Below are 22,374 nucleotides of genomic sequence, written 5' to 3' on the forward strand. Positions count from 1 at the left end.
TGGGGAGAAGCGAGATGATCTCCCCAAGGACTGCGCCCGGGAGATCGCTGATGCGGTCCACCCGAGATTCTACGGGTTCCTGGGATCCGGTGGGGGCGGGGTCGCTACTTCTCCCCGCACTGCCGGGTGCAGGATCTACAACAGGCGTCGCCGCTGGCGGGAGCCTCATCTTCTTGGCGCTGGGGTCAGCCGACTCCATTTTCCTCGAGGTCGTCGCGTCGCGCGCACGGATTTGAGCAGAGTAACGAATGACGAGCCTAGTTGTAGTGCGAGTGAAGAAGAAGGGGAGCTGGTTTTTTTTCTGTAGTAGTGAGGAAGAAGGGGAGCTGGGGTTTTCTGTAGGAGTGAGGTGAGGAATTTCGGGGTACGAGTGGAGCGAGCTGACGTGAGGTGGGTGGGAGTGAGCAGGAAGAAGAACACCCAGGTTTTTTGGGGGGCAGTGTGCTGGGTGTGGGTAGCGCCTCTCATTCAGTAAATATATGGACTTTTGAATTGATTTTACTATTTACTAGGGTGGATGGGCTGTTTTGTCTTGGGCCCAGAGAAACAATTACTACTAGTACAGTGGAGACACTCTACAGCTACCCAGAAAAACAATTACTACTGGTACAGTGGATACAATACCGCTTCTGGCTCCTCCTAGGTCATCGAAACGTCTCCCTCTACTGAATGTCGTTATACTTTTGTTCACCGACATGCGGGCCATGCAGCGCGCGGGTCCAAATGCCATCCATCAAATTAGAAGGCAGTATATAGGCGGAGAGTCACCCCGGTCGTAGCGCAGCAATAACGAGCCGTCGTATCACAAAACCCCACCTCCCCGCAGTCTAAGTTTGACAGACAAAGAAACATCATTTCACTCTTCACTGAATCCCCTTCTCCCTCACCGTCTTCAAGAAAGGCAACACTCGCATCTGCCATTGTTCTTCTCTCCCAATGAAGGGAAGGTAAGCGGATCTATGATGTTGGTATATTTTCGTTCAGAGAGAAAAAACTTTTGCAAAGCGGTAACCGATCATCACTCTCTTTTTTGTTTCATTGTCATTGCGATTGTGTTTTCCTTTCAGTGATCTCCTAGTATTCGTCAATTTCATGATGGACCAAGGAGAACCAGGCAAAGATCTGCCGATATTGGAGCAGACGCGGGAGGCTGATCCCCACGAGATAGAGAGCTCCAAGAAGATGGAGGCAGCCACCGAGCCGACCCCAGATACACTCACGGCCACTACTGAGATGGTTAATGCCTCATTTGAGGTTACAGCCCCCGTGGCACTGCAGGAGGAGTTTTCCCCCTTCGAGGATGTCCCCCCCCTGCTGAGCTGCCCAAGGTGATTTTCTTCTTTGCTGATCTCTACTATGGTTTTTCATCTAAGTATGTGGTGATGAATAATGCAAAATTTTATTAGCTTCGATGCCATGCTATACATAGTGGATTAAATAACTTGTGTTTCTTATACTGGAAAGTAATTCAGAATTTGTTTCTGTTTCAATTAGAGCCCTCATGCAGACAAGGGTTGTGTGTTTGTACATGTCACTCGCTATGAGGCGGATGACCTGAATATACGCATTGGGAAAACAGTGTTTTTAGGCTATTGGATCCTGGTAGCCATTTGCGCTTATACCAATGAAGAGTCGTATTTCAGCCTCACTGTTGTCAAGCGTGTTGTCCAGGGTGTACTGAAGCACAAGAAGTTCAAAGCTACTCCTTTTGTGAGGCATACTATTCTTGTCAAGCTTACGCAGGAAGATGATGTGGCATGCCTCCACAAACAAGTTTATGAGTGGCAAGGCCACAAGGTTGTCTTCATGAAGGTTCACATGATTGAGCTGCTGCCGGACATCCTCGTTGATGTTCATGGCAAGGTCCGTCTTGTGTCCATCCCAAATTAGATTGAGGCATGAAATACTTGCCCCAGCTAGTGTTTAATAGTAGTTTGCATTCTGTCTAATTATCCAAACCTTGCCTGTTATCGAGCCCTCTGGGGCTAGTACTCTGTTTGAATCCGTCTATGGGAACTGCTGCTACTTTTGTGTGCCCGTGAATCATCGTAATTGTTGCCGAAATAGATGCGTCCTCACTAGTTTTATCATACGAGCAGTGTGTGTTTTGATAAAATAGAGTACTCATTTGGGAACTGTGCGCCGACGTATACATAAGTACTTGTAAACATTGTTGGTGCTACCCCACTTGTAAGCAGTTGTGCAAAACACGGCACATTGGCTTAGCTCGCTTAAACACTAGGCTATCGACCAGCTAACAATCAACAATCTGTTGTCTGACATACAAGCAACTATGTATCTTGTTACAATGGTTCATGCAGTTAACTGAGGCCACAATGTAAATTCCAAACGTTCACACGCTAGTTCAGCGTTCATGTGGAACACTCACATTAAACTCGGCTTCATAAAAAACTTGAAAAGCATAAGTTAAGCAATTTTATACATCTCAATGATTCATAGAACATAACAAACATATACTAGTTCACAGCAAAAGACAAAGCTGTGAGAAGGTTTACAAATCAGGAAAAAACAAGCAAGGCTTCTCTGAGCAAAGGGCCTCCCGGTAGGCTTAAATTTCCTGGAGTTCACTCTAGTTTTTTCTTGTTGCCACCATCCAAGGTAAGGTTCTCTCACTCCAGAATAACCAATTATAATTGTGTTCTCAGCTGGAATGCTGAACTGAACCATGTAGTGTACTGACCAACTGAAATTCTTGTGCATTCCACTAAATTTAAGCACCGCTATTTGCAGAAATAAGCAGACCACAATGCCTCTTGTCCGCGCACCTATCCAAAAAACCGCCGTGCAGCCGTGCCGGCTAGTCCTCGGTCCATGGATGAACTGGTAGAAAGTGCATTCCAGACTAGGATGCAGTTGTTTTCACTCGTCCCTACACTGCAATCAAGAAGTAAAATGTACGAATCAACTTCTTTTATATTGCGTTAGTCATTCTACCTAGTAACTACCAATGTAGGAATACCTGGAAGACGGCTGGTTAGACGACGACAACGAGGGATAGCTTTTGATTGAGGTGTGTGCTTTTGATTGCGTGGATAGAAACGATACGGAGACAGACATCCCGAAATGATATGGAGACAGACATCCCTGTTTGCGCAAATATGAAATACGGTTATTTAAACAGTGACAGATATTTGCAGTGACGTGTGATTAACAGTGCTACCTCTTGAGCACTGCGTTGGATTTCCCCGAAGAGGAAAGGATGATGCAGCAAAGTAGCGTAAGTATTTCCCTCGGTTTTTGAGAACCAAGGTATCAATCCAGTAGGAGGTTGCGCGTGCGTCCCCTAGTGCCTGCACAAAGCAAATAACTCCTCACAACCAATGAGATAAGGGGTTGTCAATCCCTTCACGGTCACTTACGAGAGTGAGATCTGATAGATATGATAAGATAATATTTTTGGTATTTTTGTGATAAAGATGCAAAGTAAAATAAAGGAAAAGTAAATGCAAAGGAAATAACTAAGTATTGGAAGATTAATATGATGAAGATAGACCCGGGGGCAATAGGTTTCACTAGTGGCTTCTCTCAAGAGCATAAGTATTCTACGGTGGGTGAACGAATTACTGTTGAGCAATTGACAGAATTGAGCATAGTTATGAGAATATCTAGGTATGATCATGTATATAGGCATCACGCCCGAGACAAGTAGACCGACTCCTGCCTGCATCTACTACTATTACTTCACTCATCGACCGCTATCCAGCATGCATCTAGAGTATTAAGTTCATGAAAACAGAGTAACGCCTTAAGCAAGATGACATGATGTAGAGGGATAAATTCATGCAATATGATTAAAAAAACCATCTTGTTATCCTCGATGGCAACAATACAATACGTGCCTTGCTGCCCCTACTGTCACTGGGAAAGGACGCCGCAAGATTGAACCCAAAGCTAAGCACTTCTCCCATTGCAAGAAAGATCAATCTAGTAAGCCAAACCAAACTGATAATTCGAAGAGACTTGCTAAGATAACCAATCATACATAAAAGAATTCAGAGAAGATTCAAATATTGTTCATAGATAGACTTGATCATAAACGCACAATTCATTGGTCTCAACAAAGACACCGCAAAAAGAAGATTACATCAAATAGATCTCCACAAGAGAGGGGGAGATCATTGTATTGAGATCCAAAAAGAGACAAGAAGCCATCTAGCTAATAACTATGGACCCGAAGGTCTGAGGTAAACTACTCACACTTCATCGGAGAGGCTATGGTGTTGATGTAGAAGCCCTTCATGATGGATACCCCCTCCGGCGGAGCTCCGAAACAGGCCCCAAGATGGGATCTCGTGGATACAGGAAGTTATGATGGTGGAATTAGGGTTTTGGCTCCGTATCCGATCGTTTGGGGGTACGTAGGTATATATAGGAGGAAGGAGTACGTCGGTGGAGCAACAGGGGGCCCACAAGGGTGGAGGGCGCGCTTGGGTGGGTAGGCGCGCCCCCCTACCTCGTGTCTCCCTCCTTTGTTTCTTGATGTAGGGTCCAAGTGTCCTGGATCATGTTCGATGAGAAAATCACGTTCCCGAAGGTTTCATTCTGTTTGGACTCCGTTTGATATTCCTTTTCTTTGAAACCCTAAAATAGGCAAAAAAATAGCAATTCTCGGTTGGGCCTCCGGTTAATAGGTTAGTCCCAAAAATAATATAAAAGTGGAAAATAAAGCCCAATATGTCCAAAATAGTAGATAATATAGCATGGAGCAATCAAAAATTATAGATACGTTGGAGACGTATCAAGCATCCTCAAGCTTAATTCCTACTCGTCCTCGAGTAGGTAAATGATAAAAACAGAATTTTTGATGCGGAGTGCTACTAGGCATAATTTCAATGTAATTCTTCTTAATTGTGGCATGATTATTCAGATCCGAAAGATTCAAGATAAAAGTTCTTATTGACATAAAAGTAATAATACTTCAAGCATACTAACTAAGCAATTATGTCTTCTCAAAATAACTTGGCCAAAGCAAGTTCATCCCTACAAAATCATATAGTTTAGTCATGCTCCATTTTCGTCACACAAGAATGCTCTCATCATGCACAACCCCAATGACAAGCCAAGGAATTGTTTCATACTTTAGCAATCTCAAACCTATAAACTTTCACGCAATATATGAGCGCGAGCCATGGTCATACACTACAAAAAAAATACACTTCCGTGATGATACGTGTTTGTCACAGTAGGTCACGTTTTTTGTCATGCATGTACATCCATGACAATTTTATGATAGAATCAAGATAGTCATACCTGTGCTGTCGTAGAAGTGTTCCATGACATTACCAAAATTATCATCACGGAAGTGTGCACTTCCATGACGATAAATCGTGCGTCACAGAAGTGCTTTCATCAAGGGTGACCGACACGTGGCATCCACCGTAACGGAACGCCGTTAAGCTATCGAGTCGGATTTTGGATTCGATAACCCGTTAACAGCCCCGACCAATGGGGATTTTCCACGTGTAAAATCATCATTGGCTGGAGGAAACACGTGTCGGCTCATTGTTGGGACAGATGTCATACACTCATTGGACAGAAAGCGCCTATGATACGTCAACACGTGGCACGGCCCAACAGAGGCCCATTCCTGTGAAAAGGCCAGCCCATGGAAAGCATGTTAACGACATGTTCGTATATAGCCCATTTACAGCCCGCTAACCCAAGGACCGTTACGCCCTATCCGAATTAGGCCCAGCAGCGTCATCTGGGCCATCCAATATGATTCCATCCCGTTTTCACTTCTGGCCGATGACGTCTTTCGGCCCATATGAGTCCCTATGTAACTCTTGTCCTATTAACGGCCCGTGGTGAAACTGGCCCGTAATGAACAGTGTATCACTTTACACCCATTAACGGCTCGTGGTGAAACTGGCCCGTAATGAACAGTGTATCGCTTTATACCCATTAACGACTCGTTATTCCGTTGGACCATTTCCAACCCGTGTTATCTTTCGGCCTTCTCAGAGCCCATTTATTCTTGGGCTCATTTCCAGCATTCGTTTACTTATGGCCCGTTACTGTCATTTTCTACTTGTGGGCCAAATTCAGCCCATGGTTACAGTCAGCCCGTTTGTGGTCCGTTAATACGTTGGGCCGTTTTCATAGCGTCATCAAATACGACATATTAATGATGGCCCATTATGGTCGGCCCATGAATGGACGATTCCAACTCTAGCCTGTTTACGGCCATAATGCGGCCAGTTATTGGCCCATATTTGGCCAATCGATCATACGGCCCGTATAAGACCCATTGATGATACGACCCGTAGAAGGCCCATTGTTTCTACGGCCCGTAGAAGGCCCATTGTTTCTATGGCCCGTAGAAGGCCTACTGTTTCTACGGCCCGTAGAAGGCCCACTATTTCTACGGCCCGTAGGAGGCCCAGTGTCACTACAGTAAATATTAGCCCATGGTTATTGTGGCCTAGTTTTAAAAATAGGTTATTGCAGCCACTAGAAAACCGCGGAAAAAGAACTGCACTGACTACAAGCAAACAAATAAACAAGACAACAAGGAAATAAATAAGCAAGCAACTTGTGCTAGGCTATCACGGCTATCACACATATTACATCCACTGGGCATCAAAGTTCGCCACCAGTGCAAATATAGGGAACAAAGCAGCATATAAACGCCACAGCAAAACAAGTCCAAAACTGAAACCACTTCAGAAGAGTTCAAGAAACAATATCCTGGGTACCCATAATGCTGGCAAGATGCTTAGCAAGCTTATTAACTTTCTCTTGTTTGGCGCTTAAATCCTCCAGCGCTTGCTGTTGCACAAGAAAGTACGCATCTGAATTCTGCAGGGACTTCCTTAGTCCTTCGGCTTCTTGCTGCAGCACAGCTGACTGATGCCTTTCAGCTTGTAGCTGAGACTGAAGAAGCCGAAGTGATTCAGGCAGCGAGTTCGAAGAGCTTGTGCCAGCGGTACTGGCCAGTAACTCGAACACTACATCAACGCAGGACTGTGGGGTTTTCTCACTGTCTACAAGATCGTTTTTATCACCTTTCTTGGAGACCATCAGGGTTGTCTCACTATCTTGAACCTTATCTGCATTACTTTCTCTACCATTGCATGGTGGGGTGCTCTTCTCCAATATTCTGTTTGCATACTATAAGAGAAACAAGCAGACACATCACAGGTTTAGCTTGTAGTATACGAAACTCATTTTGGTAAAATGGTTTAGTAGTAAGATGGACAGGATAACAGCATGAAACAAACATATATCTATGTACTATGGTCACTGTATTGTCCATATCATTCTAGTTTATGTTTCCTAATCAAGATAGAGACACAGTTCAACTCATATATTTTTAAGACACAGCAGCATAGACAGAATATAAGTGTGAGAAACTACACAGCATTGGCAGCACTTGTAATGTGCATCACATGAGAAGATAACTGTTTATACAACTTAAACTGAAATCAACATAGAGCAAGAAGTTAGAACAGCAATCCAGTTAAAGAAATAGGTTTAAAACATACCTGTTGCGCCATTGGAGTTTCAATTGGATCCTTCAAATTCGAAAGTAGTTGGTATGAGTAAATATAGTGATGCAACAGCAAAGGAGTATGGACCATAGCTACAGAATCTAACCTAAGAACAGTTACTCTTCTGCTTTAAACGTGGAGTTTGGGTTAGCTGTGGTGGTCTTCGTGCTTTGGGCACTACAGTAGCTTTACACACTACTCGTGTGGGGGTACTATGTGGTGGACATGGTGCTTTATCAACTATAAGTGGGTTACTATCCGCTGGGGTTGCGGTTAGATGGGTTGTAACTGGTTCTCTGCCCAATGGTGTAAGTGTGCAATCTGGAAGAGTCTCGATTATGTGTGGTGGGGCTAGTTTGTGGGCCAGTACAACCATGGTTCTATCTGCATCGACGGGTAGCACTGTCTTTTGTGAAGAACGGGTTTTTGCTCCCTTAGATACTGCCATCACCCCCTCCAATTCAAATGGCTGATAAACAATAAAAGAAATTGAACGTACAGACATTGTATGATAGACAGATGTGGTAATTCACATATATGTTGTCTAACCAAACAGGACAGCACGACACAATTTCACATATATGATGCCTAACTAAACAGGATAGCATGACACAGTTTCAGATATATGATGGATAACTTAACAGGATATAATGGCATAATTCAACATATGATGAGTACCTAAATAGGATGAGATGACAAAACTATATGATGTCTTTCTAAAATAGGTTGGGATGAAATAATTCACATACATGTTTTCTAAGTATACATGATGGCATGATATAATTGACATAATTGATTCATATACTAAGCAGCTGACACTCGCATGTATGATCTCTAAACTAAGCAGGTAGAATTCAATATTGTGCATATGATGTCTAAACTAAGCAATGCAAGACACCATATGCATCATATGAGAAATATAAACATTGCAACTTAGAGCATACACCTCAGGTGGGATATAAGACTGGTCATCTGTCTCTGAATCCTCCTCTAAGGAGCTCCCTGTAACCATCGAGATATATGCTTCAACAGGTACCATTGCCTGCTCTGAAGACCTTGTTTTCACTCCAGATTTTTCCATAACCGGCTCAAATGGCTGATACACATGAAGAGTAGTTCAATATACACAGATTGTCGACAAATGGAATATGTAATGAAAAAAGATGGCATGAGATAATTCACATATATGATGCCTAGCTCCATGGCGGTGCATAATTCACATATATGATAACTGGCTGAAAAACATGGCATTTCATAATTCACATATCTGATATAGAAAGCAAACAGGAGGCATTCACACAAAGCATGTCTAATCTAAGCAGATGGCATGGCAATGCAAGACACCATATGCATGATATGAGCAATATAACCCAGCCAAGTTAGAGCATGCACCTCGGGGGGGCACGACTGGTCATCTCTCTCTGAATCCTCCTCTGAGGAGCTATCTGTAACCAGCAAGAAATCTGCATCGACGGGTAGCACTGACTGCTCAGAAGACCTTGTTTTCACTCCAGATTTTCCCATGACCGATTCAAATGGCTAATGCACAGGAAGAGTAGATTAATGTATAAACATTGTTGACAAATGGAATACATTATGGAAAAAAATATGGCACGATACAATTCACATATACGATGACTGGCTAAACAGGATGGCATTGCATGATTCACGTATATGATGCCTGGCTAAAGAAGATGGCATTGCATAATTCCCATATACTCCCTCCATTCCTCAATATTTGTCTTTTTAGAGATTTCAAATGGACTACCACATACGGATGTATATAGACATATTTTAGAGTGTAGATTCACTCATTTTGTTCCGTATGTAGTCACTTGTTGAAATCTCAAAAAATACAAATATATAGGAATGGTGGGAGTATGATATAGAAACCAAACAGGCGGCATTCACACAAAGAAAATCTAAACTAAGCTGATGACATATAAGATGTATAATGTAAGCAATGCAAGGCGCCATATGCATGATTTGACCAACATCAGCATGCCAGGTTAGAGCAAACACCTTAGGTGGTAAACAGGCGTGGTCGGCTCCTTCTGAATCTCCATCTGAATAGTTATCTTCCTCTGGAATACAATCTGGAAATGTAGGAGGGGGCCACTTCGCTCACCATGGAGCGGCGTCTGCATGACATTATATTCGCACGCAACAGTCTTCTCTTTTTCTCTACATGTTCAGTACGATTGTGTACAATATCTGACATGCATAATAAAAAATAGTTAGATTTTGTAAGGCCTAAGGGGTGCATGCAAAAATCAAGACTGATGGTGGCAAATGAGTGGATGGATCCAAAACTAATGATAGCACGTAGATTATAGCTTCAGTTTAAAAAGATAGACAATGGATAATCTATTGTTTGTTGCCCACCCAACATGAACCACATAGAAGACCCCAGATGAACCAGATAGTAGATAGATACTATTCGTTGTTGGCTCGATATGAGACCCATGGGTAATTCAAAACTCAAGATTGAACGATAAAGTAGGAGGATAATAACCGATGTATAACGTAAGCAAACACGAAAGACTGCTACCTCTCTTCCGAAACTGTGTAGTCCTTAGGTTCATCTGCTCAGTCGATGATGGTAATGCAGTTGGCGTGGCTGCCGGCAACGGGGAAGATGATCTGAGGCGGCGAAAGGAAGTCTGCAGGGGGGATCTCTGCTGCAGTGAACGCTTATGTCGATGGTGCACCTCAGGTGGGGTGGATGGTGGCACGACAGGAGCAGGACATAACACATAGAGTTTTCTTTGACGCCTATCTGAAAATGAAGTAAATCTGTAAGGGCTCCTTAGAATTGGAGGATTCTATAAACGCAGGGACAGGAAAAACACAGGAATATGATAGGAATGCATGTGCAAAATAGAGCATTTGGAAACATAGGATTTCAGTCAACCTGGGTGTTTGGCTCACATGAATTGGAAGAACAGAGGAATGGAGAAACAAAGTGATGCGACGAGTGTACAACCTCTTTGCCATAGCCTTGTGGACCTCAGCATCATTAGGTTGGACGTGGAGGATGGTGATGATGCTGGTGTGACTGTCGGAGGCGGAGAAGAAGATCCGAGGCCTTTGGAAACGGCGCTGAGGGTACTGCTCCAGTATGATGGACGGTTCCGTCGTTGGAGCAGCTCCGCTAAGGTGTACGACGACGAGGCTGAAGCATGACAAGACAAACAACGTTAGTCTGAAGTGGGACCCTAATATCATCTGCATTAGATGATGTAAAATACATCACCAAAAAGTGCTAGATGTAAAACGCATCAGCCGTACCACGGACGCTCCGACAGATGTTGTAAGTACTGTTCACTCTGAACTTAACTGAAGAAATTGAACATCATAGTCGAAACTGAATTTTACTGTCGAAACTGATTGAACTAGTAACAGAGCATTGCAATAGATGTTTAGGGCGTTCGAGCACTAGTAGCAGAGAAGCGGTGATCTAAATCAGCAGACGCTCGAGCAGGGAACGCACTAGCAGAGAGCAAGTCGTGCAGTAGCACCGCGAGCGAGTGCTAAAGCAGCAACTCTTGTAGCTGCCGGAGGTCATGCAACAGCAGCAGCAGCGCAAGCGAGAGCAAGAGCAGAGCAGCAACACGAACGAAAGCAGGAGCAGTGTAGCAGCGCGACCGACAGCAGGAACAGAGTCGCAGCGCGAGTGAGAGTCGGAGAAGCTGCAGCTAGTTCCGTTGTGGAAGTCGCCTCCGAGGAAGCAATGACATGGGGGACAGACGCCATGGATGATGTGGCCGGCTACGGCGCCGTCGATGGAGACACGCCATGTCTGCTCGGTATCGAGCACCGGCAGCCCCGTGAGATCGAATAAAAGATAAAATGCAGCGGTGAGTGCAGAACCTCCTTGGTGGCGCTGAGTTGGCCTCGGCTTCATCAGAGGAATTGGTGAGGGTGCTGCGGTTCCGGTGGGGCAGGTCAAGACGGTGATGTGGGGATTGAGGTGGCGCGATAGACGAGGCGAACATTGGGGCAGCTCCTTGGAGGTGGAGGACGGGGCGGCTGATCCAGCAGGACGACGAGATCGACAACGGATCCTCATCCGGTGCGGTGGATGAGGGACGGTGAGCTGTTGCGGTGGACGAGTAGTCGGGGAAGAGTCTCCGGCTGTGCGGCGGTCGGGAGGCCGACTGAGGAGCGTGGGGTTTCATGGGTTTTGGCGGCCTCGGTGTACGAATGGGGGGCGAAGGGGGAGGGGGAGCCAAGCTTAGGGACGCGCTTGTCCAAAATGTAGGGTAAGTTACCAGCGTACCCCCACCGGTTTTGACACCACGACGTGGAGCTTCATTTCCGGCTGAGGGGTAGAAGGGGGATTTCGCGTGTCTGGGCTGCGGGAGCAATTTCAGATGAGGAGGGAGTTCTCGCGCGCGTCCAAATTTCGGGATAACAAGGCACGGCGTGGGTTGAAGAAGCGGGAGTTTCAAAGCAGGTGAGACAAAAGATACTCGGGCTTGAAAATTTCGGGATAACAAGGTGCGGATTCCTTGGTCGGCAGAACAATCTTAACGTGTAAAAAAACAATTCATACAAGACACAAGAGAGTCATGTCCCCTTTTACTATATTGCTATAGATGCCATTGAAAAAACTACAAGAAAAATGTAAAAAAATCAGGAGAACAAGATTACCCTGCACAGTACCAAATCGATTCGCACTTCCCTCAACAACAACAAAAAACAAATCAATTCCCACCAAAGAAAGAGTAATATCCCTTTTTATATGATTACAGATGCCATGATCACGAATTTCAATTTTTGAATCCACGTTATGTTGAATTCAAATATATCATTAGGTGACCTTGCGGTTTATAATTGATGTAGTCGTACATTTTGATCTTCCATCATATATGAACATTTTACTCCACCATGTGAACATATATATTGTCATCTACCATATGGACTAAATTTGAATCAATTTTCCTTATTTGAATATGATTATTGTCAAGTTATACAATAATTGAAATATTATCTTGATAACAAAAAACATACATATAGCAGTAATCATATTTCACTATGAACTACATGTACCATACGCTCTCCAATTCAAATATTTGTATCCATTTTATGTTGAATTCAAATCATAGTACATTATTGGTCTAGGTAGCGAGATGTTTGGGATAATCTAAACCCTGTTTTCATACGTATAATTTTTGGTTGAATTGGAACAAGTTTTGGTATAAGCCTCTTGCAAAACCGGAGATTCTCTCAACAAGCCTCGTGGTTCCGAGAGGGAATGTGTCACCTTTGTGTGCGCAACGATATACGCTGCCTCCCCTGACTTTATTTACAGAGGCAACATAGAACTATATGAGTGCCCTGTTAAATTTTGGAATTATTTCGGGTTCATTTGGCCTTTTTATACATTAATTGAGTTTCTGGACTTTTAATGTGCATAATATAAATATGAATTGCATGCACATGCTCCGGTGCACCAAAGTGGGTTGAAAAATCACATGTGTGTCCTTGGTTGAATTTCTAGGTCCCATGGAAGAAATGAGAATGAAATTCAAACATCTGGGCGTCATGACTCGGCCGAGAACATCGAGAAACTTTGATTTTAAATTCATGTAAATCCAAAACTCGCCTGGAAATCATGAAACTTGGCATGGTGTCATGTCATGGCACTAACATGTTGTGGTAAAAAATTGGGCCGATTTGGAAGCTCGTGGTTCTAAGAGGGGACATGCCACCTTTGAGTGTGAAACGATATACGCTGCCCCCCTGAGTTTCTTAACAAAGCCAACACAGAACTACATTAGTGCCCTGTTAAATTTTGGAATTATTCTGGGTTCGTTTGTCGTTTTTTATACATTAATTGAGTTTCTGGTTATTTAATGTGCATAAGTCAAATTTGAACTACAAGCACATGCTCTCGTGCACCAAAGTTGGTTGAAAAATCACATTTGTGTCCTCGGGTGAATTTCTAGGTCCCATGCAAGAAATGAGAATAAAATTAAAACATCTGGGCATTGTGGCTCGGCGGAGAACATTGAGAAACTTGGTTTTAAAATTCTTGTAAATCCAAAACACGTCTGAAAATCATGAAACTTGGCATGGATGCCATGTCATGGTACTACCATGTTGGGGTAAAAAAATTGGCCGAATAGGAACAGATTTTGGTATAAGCTTCTTGCAAACCGAAGCTTCTCTCAGGAAGGCTCATGGTTCTGAGAGGGAACGTGCCACCTTTGAGTGTGAAACGACATACGTTGTCCCCCTTGAGTTTATTTACAAAGGCAACATAGAACTACATGAGTGCCCTGTTAAATTTTGGAATTATTCCGGCTTCATTTGGCCTTATTTACACATTAATTGAGTTTTTGGTCATTTAATGTGCATAATTCAAATTTGAACTACAAGCACATGCTCCCGTGCACCAAAGTTCGTTGAACAATCACATTTTTGTCCTCGGGTGAATTTCTACTCCCCCCTTCCATCTATATAGGTCCTAATGCATTTTTCGAGGCTAACTTTGACCAAACGTTAGAGCAATAATATATGACATGCAACTTACACAAAGCATACCTTCAAATTTGTATGTCAAAGGAGCTTCCACTAATATAATTTTCATAGTATACATCTCATGTGCTATTAATCTTGTCAATAGTCAAAGGCTGTCTTGAAAAACACATTAGGCCCTATATAGATGGAAGGAGGGAGTAGGTCCCATGCAAAAAAATGAGAATAAAATTCAAACATCTGGGCATCATGGCTCGGTCAAGAACATTGAGAAACTTGGTTTTAAAATCATGAAACTTGGCATGGTGTCATGTCATGGTAGTACCATGCCGTGGTAAAAAAAGTTGGCCGAATAGGAACAAATTTTTGTATAAGCTTCTTGCAAATTGGAGCTTCTCTCAAGAAGGCTCGTGGTTCTGGGAGGGAACGTGTCACCTTTGTGTGCACAATTCAAATTTGAAATACAAGCACATGTTCTAGTGCACCAAAGTTGGTTGAAAAATCACATGTGTGTCCTCGGGTAAATTTCTAGGTTCCATGCAACAAATGGGAATGAAATTCAAAATTTTGGGCGTCGTGGCTGGGTTGGAAACATTGAGAAACTTAGTTTTTTAATTCCTATAAATCCAAAACACACATGAAAATAATGAAACTTGGCTTGGTTCCATGACATGGCACCAACATGCTGTGGTAAATTTGCAGTCCGATTTGTGAAGGCGCACACATTAACAATCAACAAAGTCATTTTGGAACAAGTGTTGTCATGTTACAATTGGAAACACAAGTATTATTGAAACCGTGGGCGTTCTACTTACTAGTACCATTTACGTGCCGCCACGCGTCCCCATTTTTTATTAGCTAGGAGGCGCCATGCAGGGTAGCTATTTGAGTACGAGAGGCGTGCGATCAGACCCCTGCGCGTGCTTATCGGGAGGAGAGCCCTTTGACCTCCATCTGTCGTCCACCTCTCTCCCAAGGTCTCCATTAATGGCGCCCGAGCCTCTGTTTAATGGAGTGGCTATGTCTCACTCGACTAATATTTAAGAGAGAAAAAAGAAAATATGAAAGCATGGATCTTGATGTAAGATCCGACGGACCTATATAGCATCTACTGCGAGATATAGCAAGACTGATGAATATATAAGGACGATTATTTTTTTTTTGATCAAAGAAGGGCTTGCCCCTTCTGATTTTCATTACTGAAAACCACCACAATTCACAAGAAGTTCAGAACAACTCCAGCCTAACACGAAGGACTAAAAGCTACCAGATTGAAATCGCAACATCCCAAGATGCCAACAAAGGCCAAACATCCACGCTAGAACCAAACATTTCACAACCGACGACACAATCCACATCCTAAACCGATTATTACATCAAAAGAAACCAGGAAACTGAAGGAAGCCCAGTAACAACTAGAAGAACATCAACGCCAGGGTCGCCACAGCAAGAGTTTTCTTCATTCCAGCCTCGCAACATTGATCTTCCACAGAAAGATAAGGACGATTAATTGTCTTACATAATTAGAAAGATAATTAAAAAAGCCACATGCGGCTATGCCCGAAATACACAAGGGCAAAAAAAAGGAAGACAAGGATCTGGCTCGCTGATCTCTACTTTCTTGATGCGTTGCTGCAGGCCGCGGGAACTAGTCTCCGCGGCGAGCGGCGATGAGCTCTTTCGTGTCCTCAAGACACTGCTTGAGAACATCCACGGATTCCTCCACCAGCCTTTGGCGCTCGTTGTGGAGCATGTCATTCTCGTCCATAAGTTTCTTGACGATGACGCCGGTCCTTTTCAACAAGGCACTGGTCTCCTCCTGCTGGCCTGCACTTCGGACGATCTTCTCCCTCAGTAGGTTGCGCTCGGCCCGGAGCCTCTCATTGCCCTCCCTTAGTTGTCGGATGACACCGGTAGCCTGTTCAGACGAGGCTTTCATGTCGTCCTGAAACCTCGCCTAGCCGGAGATCTGATCCATCTAGCTATGGAAGATCGCATGCATGCGCCTATAACAGTCGTCGCCTGCCCGCGAGAAATTTTCTGAGGCCGCCGCGGTGCGGCGGGACATCTCTGCTGCATTTGTGGCGCGGCGGGGACATCTCTGCTGCTTCCGCAGCGCGGCAGGACCTCCGTGCTGCTACTTCCGCGCGGCGAGACATGTCGGCTGCTCTCACAGCGAGGCGGGACATCTCTCGTGCTTCCGCTTGCATGCTCGCCTCTCCCTGGTGGCAATCTCTCGACCCAGAACTCACGCTGGCCATGGCAGACGCAGGGGAAGGATGCTGAATGACTTGTTTGTTTTTGTGGATGAGGAGTTGAGGAGGAATGTGCAGTCATCTAGGCATACTAGTATTTATAACCGAGTACTAATACGCTCCTAAGTGGGAAACCATTTAGGTTGTGATCGGTGTGAACAGGTTTGCAATTCAATATACTCCCCTTTTGTAAGGCCCCGCTTTGGAAAGGTGCATGCATGCAACCATTTCATTGGTTGCATTGAAAGCCATTGTTGTTGGTGCCATGGCTGAAAAATTAATATACTTCATGCGTGCTTTTTCATTGGCTGCATGCATGTGAGAGAGTGCATTGGGAGTGAAATGAAAGAATTAATGTGAGCAAATTACTATATGTCTTGGTCTAAGAGAAATTGTCTTTAGGCCTAATAAATCCGGACGGAGGGAGTAGCGTGGTACTAATATGCTCCTAAGTGGGAAACCATTTAGGTTGTGATCGGTGTGAACAGGTTTGCAATTCAATATAGCACAGAGTAATTTGGAATGTGACGAGACGCAAGCTCAAAATTTATTGACGGTTCTAGTTTCGAAGTGTGGCACTATTCTCGGATGGAGTACTTCTTTTTCTACTCCCTCCTTTCCGGTTTTATAGGGCTTATCTCAAAATTTTAGTTTTTTCCATTTTATAAGGCTCAATTTGGTTATTCTCCAACACATGTTCAGATTCCAAGGTGCATTAAATCATTGCATGCAAGTATTAAGAGAAAATTGACCAATGCATGTACTTTATGCATGCATGCATTGCAATTAATGCATTGATAAACATAATTTTTTGAGAAAAACAAGAGCATTAATTAGGTGTTTTTGCAAACTACAAAAAATATTCCACCACTCACCATCTTGGTTGGTGAGATTTTTGAATTAAGCCCTATAAACCGGAAAGGAGGGAGTACTGCTGTGTACGTGCAATAACTGGCACCGTTGTATACATATCTTACGGTTAATGGGGCATTCGACAGGAATAGCCACGTGGCGAGCTCTAGGCTAGTCTTTTTTCAGATGCATTAAACCTATCTCTCAGGACTTCTCGCACGCACCATCGTGCCACCCACAAAAACTTATACTCTGGGTTTAGTAGTACGTTATACAGGAAGAGAAGAGGTGCACGCACGCACTCGTCCTCTCACACACGCGTCTGTTTTTTCTCGAAAAGGAGGATGATGACCCCCGGCCTCTGCATCTGGGAGTCACACACGCATCTGTAGCTACGAATTGTAGTGTCTCAACCATCCGATTGGCTCTATCATGGATGTACCTATATACTAAAACATGTCTAGATACATCTATATTTTGACAAATGGAAGGCATGTATTGTGGAACAAAGGGAGTGCTTGTCATCAAATTGGATAAAAAGGGACGTATCTAGAATTAAAATACGTCTACATACATCTCCTTTTATCCATTTTGATGACAAGTAGTACTTCTTACCCAAAGGAACTTTATATCCAACAGACACAAAATATCCGTTCGACTGTTGGAAATTACTGATCTGATGTTGAAGTAATTGCCGCATCGCCACCAAAACCCACCATTTCTTAAGATAAAGTAGACCAAGGTAATCCCTATATTAGCATATTACTAAGATAAACAGAAGGCACTGTAGAAACATTTAGGACGTGAGCTTGTCAATCTGAATGTGGAGGGACACAAGCTTAGCCTCGGCCAGCAGCTTGGGCGGAACTGTCAAGAAGGTCTGCTCCTGCACGTCGACGTCGCCGGGATCCTTGCTGCTTGTCACCTCCATTTCCACCTTGACGGCATCGGTCGTGCCTTTGGGCTCCCCCGGCGGGCCGTTCGCCCACAGCTTGGCCACGTAGTGCGGTAGTGGGGACGCCCTCGCTCTGATGCAGACGACCGACACGGCGATAGGCGCGCCGATGTCGAGCACACCGCCGACCAAGAAAAATGCGCGGCGGTCCTCCTTCGCGAACAGCAAGAGTTGTGGCTCCGACAGTGGCACTTGCAGCTGGAGCACCTTGCCGTACTAGATCCTGTGCACGGGCATGGGATGCGCGGTGTTGATGTGGTGGTAGAGCGCCAGAGGCGGGCCTTCGTAGCCGCAGACGGGCACGGGGCATTTGCAGGGCGCGAGCGGACACACGCTCTGGTGATCGGCGAGCTTGTGGTAAGTGACGTAGAGCCCACAGCCTTCGTGCAGGCACTCCACCCTCACCGACGAAAGGACGGAGTCCACCGCCGTGTTCCGCCGTCGAAGCACTACCGCGCACGCACTTCTGGCACTGCCACTGGTTCCCGGGGCGCTCGACGCAGCAGTCCGCGCAGGCCAGGTGCCCTCCCTTGCACTGCAGAAATCAATCGAACAACACATCAATCAAGAAACCTGCACCTTTCTCAATCAACCGAACGGATGAGGTGTATTCGAACCTCATACACTAGAGGCGTCAAGGGGCGGAGGCACAAGGGGCAGTGGACCACGGTGAGGTCCATCGAGACCTTAGAGAGCTCCATCGTCGGGTCATGTTCGGTCTGCATGATCTCGCCCTCCTCGTGCACAACCATCTCTCGACTTGGGCCGGGGTATTACAAAGCTTTATCGTCACATATTTTATACTACTTCAAGGTGCATTAAATCAACACATGCAAGTACTCCCTCTGGTCCTGTTTACTCCGCACATTAGCTTTGTCTGAAATCAAAGTTTGCTAAGTTTGACCAAATTTATATAAAAAATATTAACATCTACAACATCTAATAAATATAATATGAAAATATATTTCGAGATGGATCTAATAATAAATATATTGTTACATGAATGTTAATAATTTTCTGTATAAATTTGGTTAAAATTGGATGAGATTGACTTCAGACGAACCTAATATGCAGAGTAAAAAGGACTGGAGGGAGTATCAAAAGGAGAGTCACGACATGCATGCATGCGTTGTAATTAATGCATCGGTAAATGCAAATTACTGATATATATCGAGTGCAGTGCTTTGATGTGTCGCGTCAACTCGTACATCAACGAGAAGTTTGATTATCCTCTCCCTCGCGGACTTAACTGCACCTGCCTTTGGTTGTATGACAGGTTGGCCACACACCTGTCGGGCCCACCTGTCATACACGCAAAGGCAGGAGCATCCCTCCCTCACCCATGAGCGTGGTGGCTGGCAAGACTGGGAGAAGCTTTCGCTACACGCTCTCCCTCCCGCACGCGGTGGACATGCAGCAGTTCAATCGGTGTCAGATGGCCAGAAGCATAGTGTAGTACTCCTCCAGTGCAGTAGTACTCCATCATTGTTCGACTTCCCGAAGAGGCGAAGAGCCAAGCGCAGCCCGGACGCTCATGTGGCAGTTTCATGTGTAGAGTAGTCTAGGATAGCATGTACCGTGCCTGTAAGCTTAAAATCGTTGGGGTCGGTTCCATGCTATGTGGCCATCTCGAAGTTTTAAAAAAAATAGTCTTCTGGCCCTACCTGACACCCTGGTGATTGTAGTTTGCACGCTCATCTGGTCAAGACAGGAATATATATTTTAATTTGTTTTTTTTTGAAAAGGGGGGACTCCCCGGCCTCTGCATCAGAACGATGCATATGGCCACATATATTTTAATTTGTGGTGGGTAAATGTTAGAGGTTGCAGCAAATATATTGTACACTACGGGTCTTTCAGCCAAGTTTAGAGGCAAGCATGTGGGGCCAGTGCTATGATGTGTCGCGTCAACTCGTACAATGAGTAGAAGCTTGATTTTACTACACGCCTTCTCCCTCACCCATGCGCGCGGTTGCTCGCAAACGAGGAGAGGCTTTTGCTTAGTAGTACTTCTACAACAAGCTATCCGTCCCGCTCGCGGTGGACGGACATGCAGCAGTGGATTCGACACTGTAGATGCAGTAGTAGTAACATCATTGTTCGTCTTCTCGAGGAGGCAAAGAGCCAAGCGCAAACCGAACGTTGCAGTTGCGAACATTGGAGCACGCATATAGCCAGGCTCTTGCATGAGACAAAATTGCTATGTGAGCCCACTATTGTACTAGTACGTACAACTACTTGCTAGTATAGCCCCACCACTCCAATCCATCTACTCTCAAGTCTCTGCGCAACACTACTCACTCCAATCCAAGACCAAGTGACCAGAAGCCACAAGCACCTATGGAGGCGATGGACGCGAGCGGCAGTCGGCTGTGCCAAATCATCCAACGTGCCGGCCTGCGGCCCCGCACCGCGCAGCGTTTCCAGACAGTGCTGGCGACCGCAGGCATCGTTCACGCGGTCATCTCCGCTGAAGGAGGAAACCCACAGCTGCCGGAGGGGCCTGATCCTCTGCCCGTGTCGTTCTCTCTGACACAGTGCCGGCTCGAGAGGTCCTCCGACCCTTCTTCCTCCCTGCCGTATTGTCCGCAGATCCGACCTACCGCCGCCGACATCTCGGCGACCCTCAGGTATAAGTTCTTCGAAAGCGGCCTTGCTCTACTGGCCCAGCTCCCCACGTGTCTGCATGTGCATCTTTTTCTACTCCCATAAGCTCTTCCAAAGCCACCTAAATTTTTAGTATTATTAGAGGTAAAGCTACTTCATGCATTCAAATCTAGGGCTTTGTTCAAACAACAAAGAAAGGGGGGAAAGTTGTAGCATGAATCTAGGACTTGATTCAAAGAGGAAATAATATGGTGAAAGTAGTAGAGACCGGATACCCAACCGGTCTCTTGGTTGAAAAGGGAAATAATGGGAAAACGCAGTACAAACTGGATAAGGAACAGATCTATTATTGGTTGAAAAAAGGATAGAAAGTGGCGGCTGGTGGACAAGTCAACAGAGTATGTCCAGGATTAGATTTGCAGCCATCACATAGTAAAAGGTCTCCAGGATTAGATTTGCTGCCCTCACATAGTAAAAGGTCTCAGGATTAGATTTGCTGCCCTCATATAGTAAAAGGTCTCAGGATTAGATTTGCTGCCCTCACATAGTAAAAGGTCTCCGGGATTAGATTTGCTGCCCTCACATAGTAAAAGGTCTCCAGGATTAGATTTGCTGCCCTCACATAGTAAAAGGTCTCCAGGATTAGATTTACTGCCCTCACATAGTACAAGGTCTCCAGGATTAGGTTTGCTGCCCTCACATAGCATGAACAAACTCGGCATCACCACTTTATGCCTCCTTGTAGGTACATTGTGCTGATGCGCCACTGTCACATGTCCTTATACCAACCTTTTGCTATTGTTAATGTAAGGGCGCATGTAAAATGAAGCGATCACACTTTAGGGACATGTCTAACCAGTGTTATTGTTAATCTAATGCCTCCAGTGATAAGATGCAATTAAACTGTGTTACAAATGGCACTCCTGTAGTTTTCCCTATGATAAGTAAGTTGCTCCTTTACGCTGCTGAGTGTCCTGGTGTCCCCACGGTCCCATGCCCTTAAACCAACTCTTTAGCTGTTGTTGATTTATTGTGTCTGGTAAACAAGCAATGCCACCATTAAAGTAATCCCATATTTGAGGAATCTCATTGTTGATCGTAATGCTTCTGGTAACATGAAGCATTGCTGATGTTTTAAAATTTCTACTGTCCTTGCGTGATTGGCATGAACATAATTAAGATGCTTCTTTTCATTTTGTATATGTTTCGTATATTCTAATTGACCAGCAACTGTTTACTTTCTATCTTTTTGTGCAGATAGGGATATCCATTTCACCTTGTTGCTATTGTGACCTTTTGGTGAACTGCACAAAACACTTTTTTGGAATGAGTGTCTTGTGTAGTTCAACTAAAATGTCACGTGGGCAACATCTCTCAATTTTGGTGGAACTGCACAAAATGGTGATTGGAGTTTCCAAAATCTCCGTCAAGTTCTGCTGGTAATCTCGTGCAACATTTTATTAGCCTTTGCAAGATGGAGCCATCACTGTCACCACAATGGCACTTTATTTTAGTGGAACTGCACAAAAGGATAAGAAAATTATAGTTGCACCTTACATGAGCCGGACAGCCAACCTTAATGTTCCTCAATTTTAGTGCAACTACTAAAGAAGAACCTGCCAGCTCACAAGAGCAAGTACTTCTTGCTAGCTGAATGCTTCATTTTAGGTGAACTGCAGAAAAAGGCGTATGAATTGAATCATGG

Source organism: Triticum aestivum, chromosome 5A (genome assembly GCF_018294505.1).
Source record: "Triticum aestivum cultivar Chinese Spring chromosome 5A, IWGSC CS RefSeq v2.1, whole genome shotgun sequence".
Lineage (NCBI taxonomy): Eukaryota > Viridiplantae > Streptophyta > Magnoliopsida > Poales > Poaceae > Triticum > Triticum aestivum.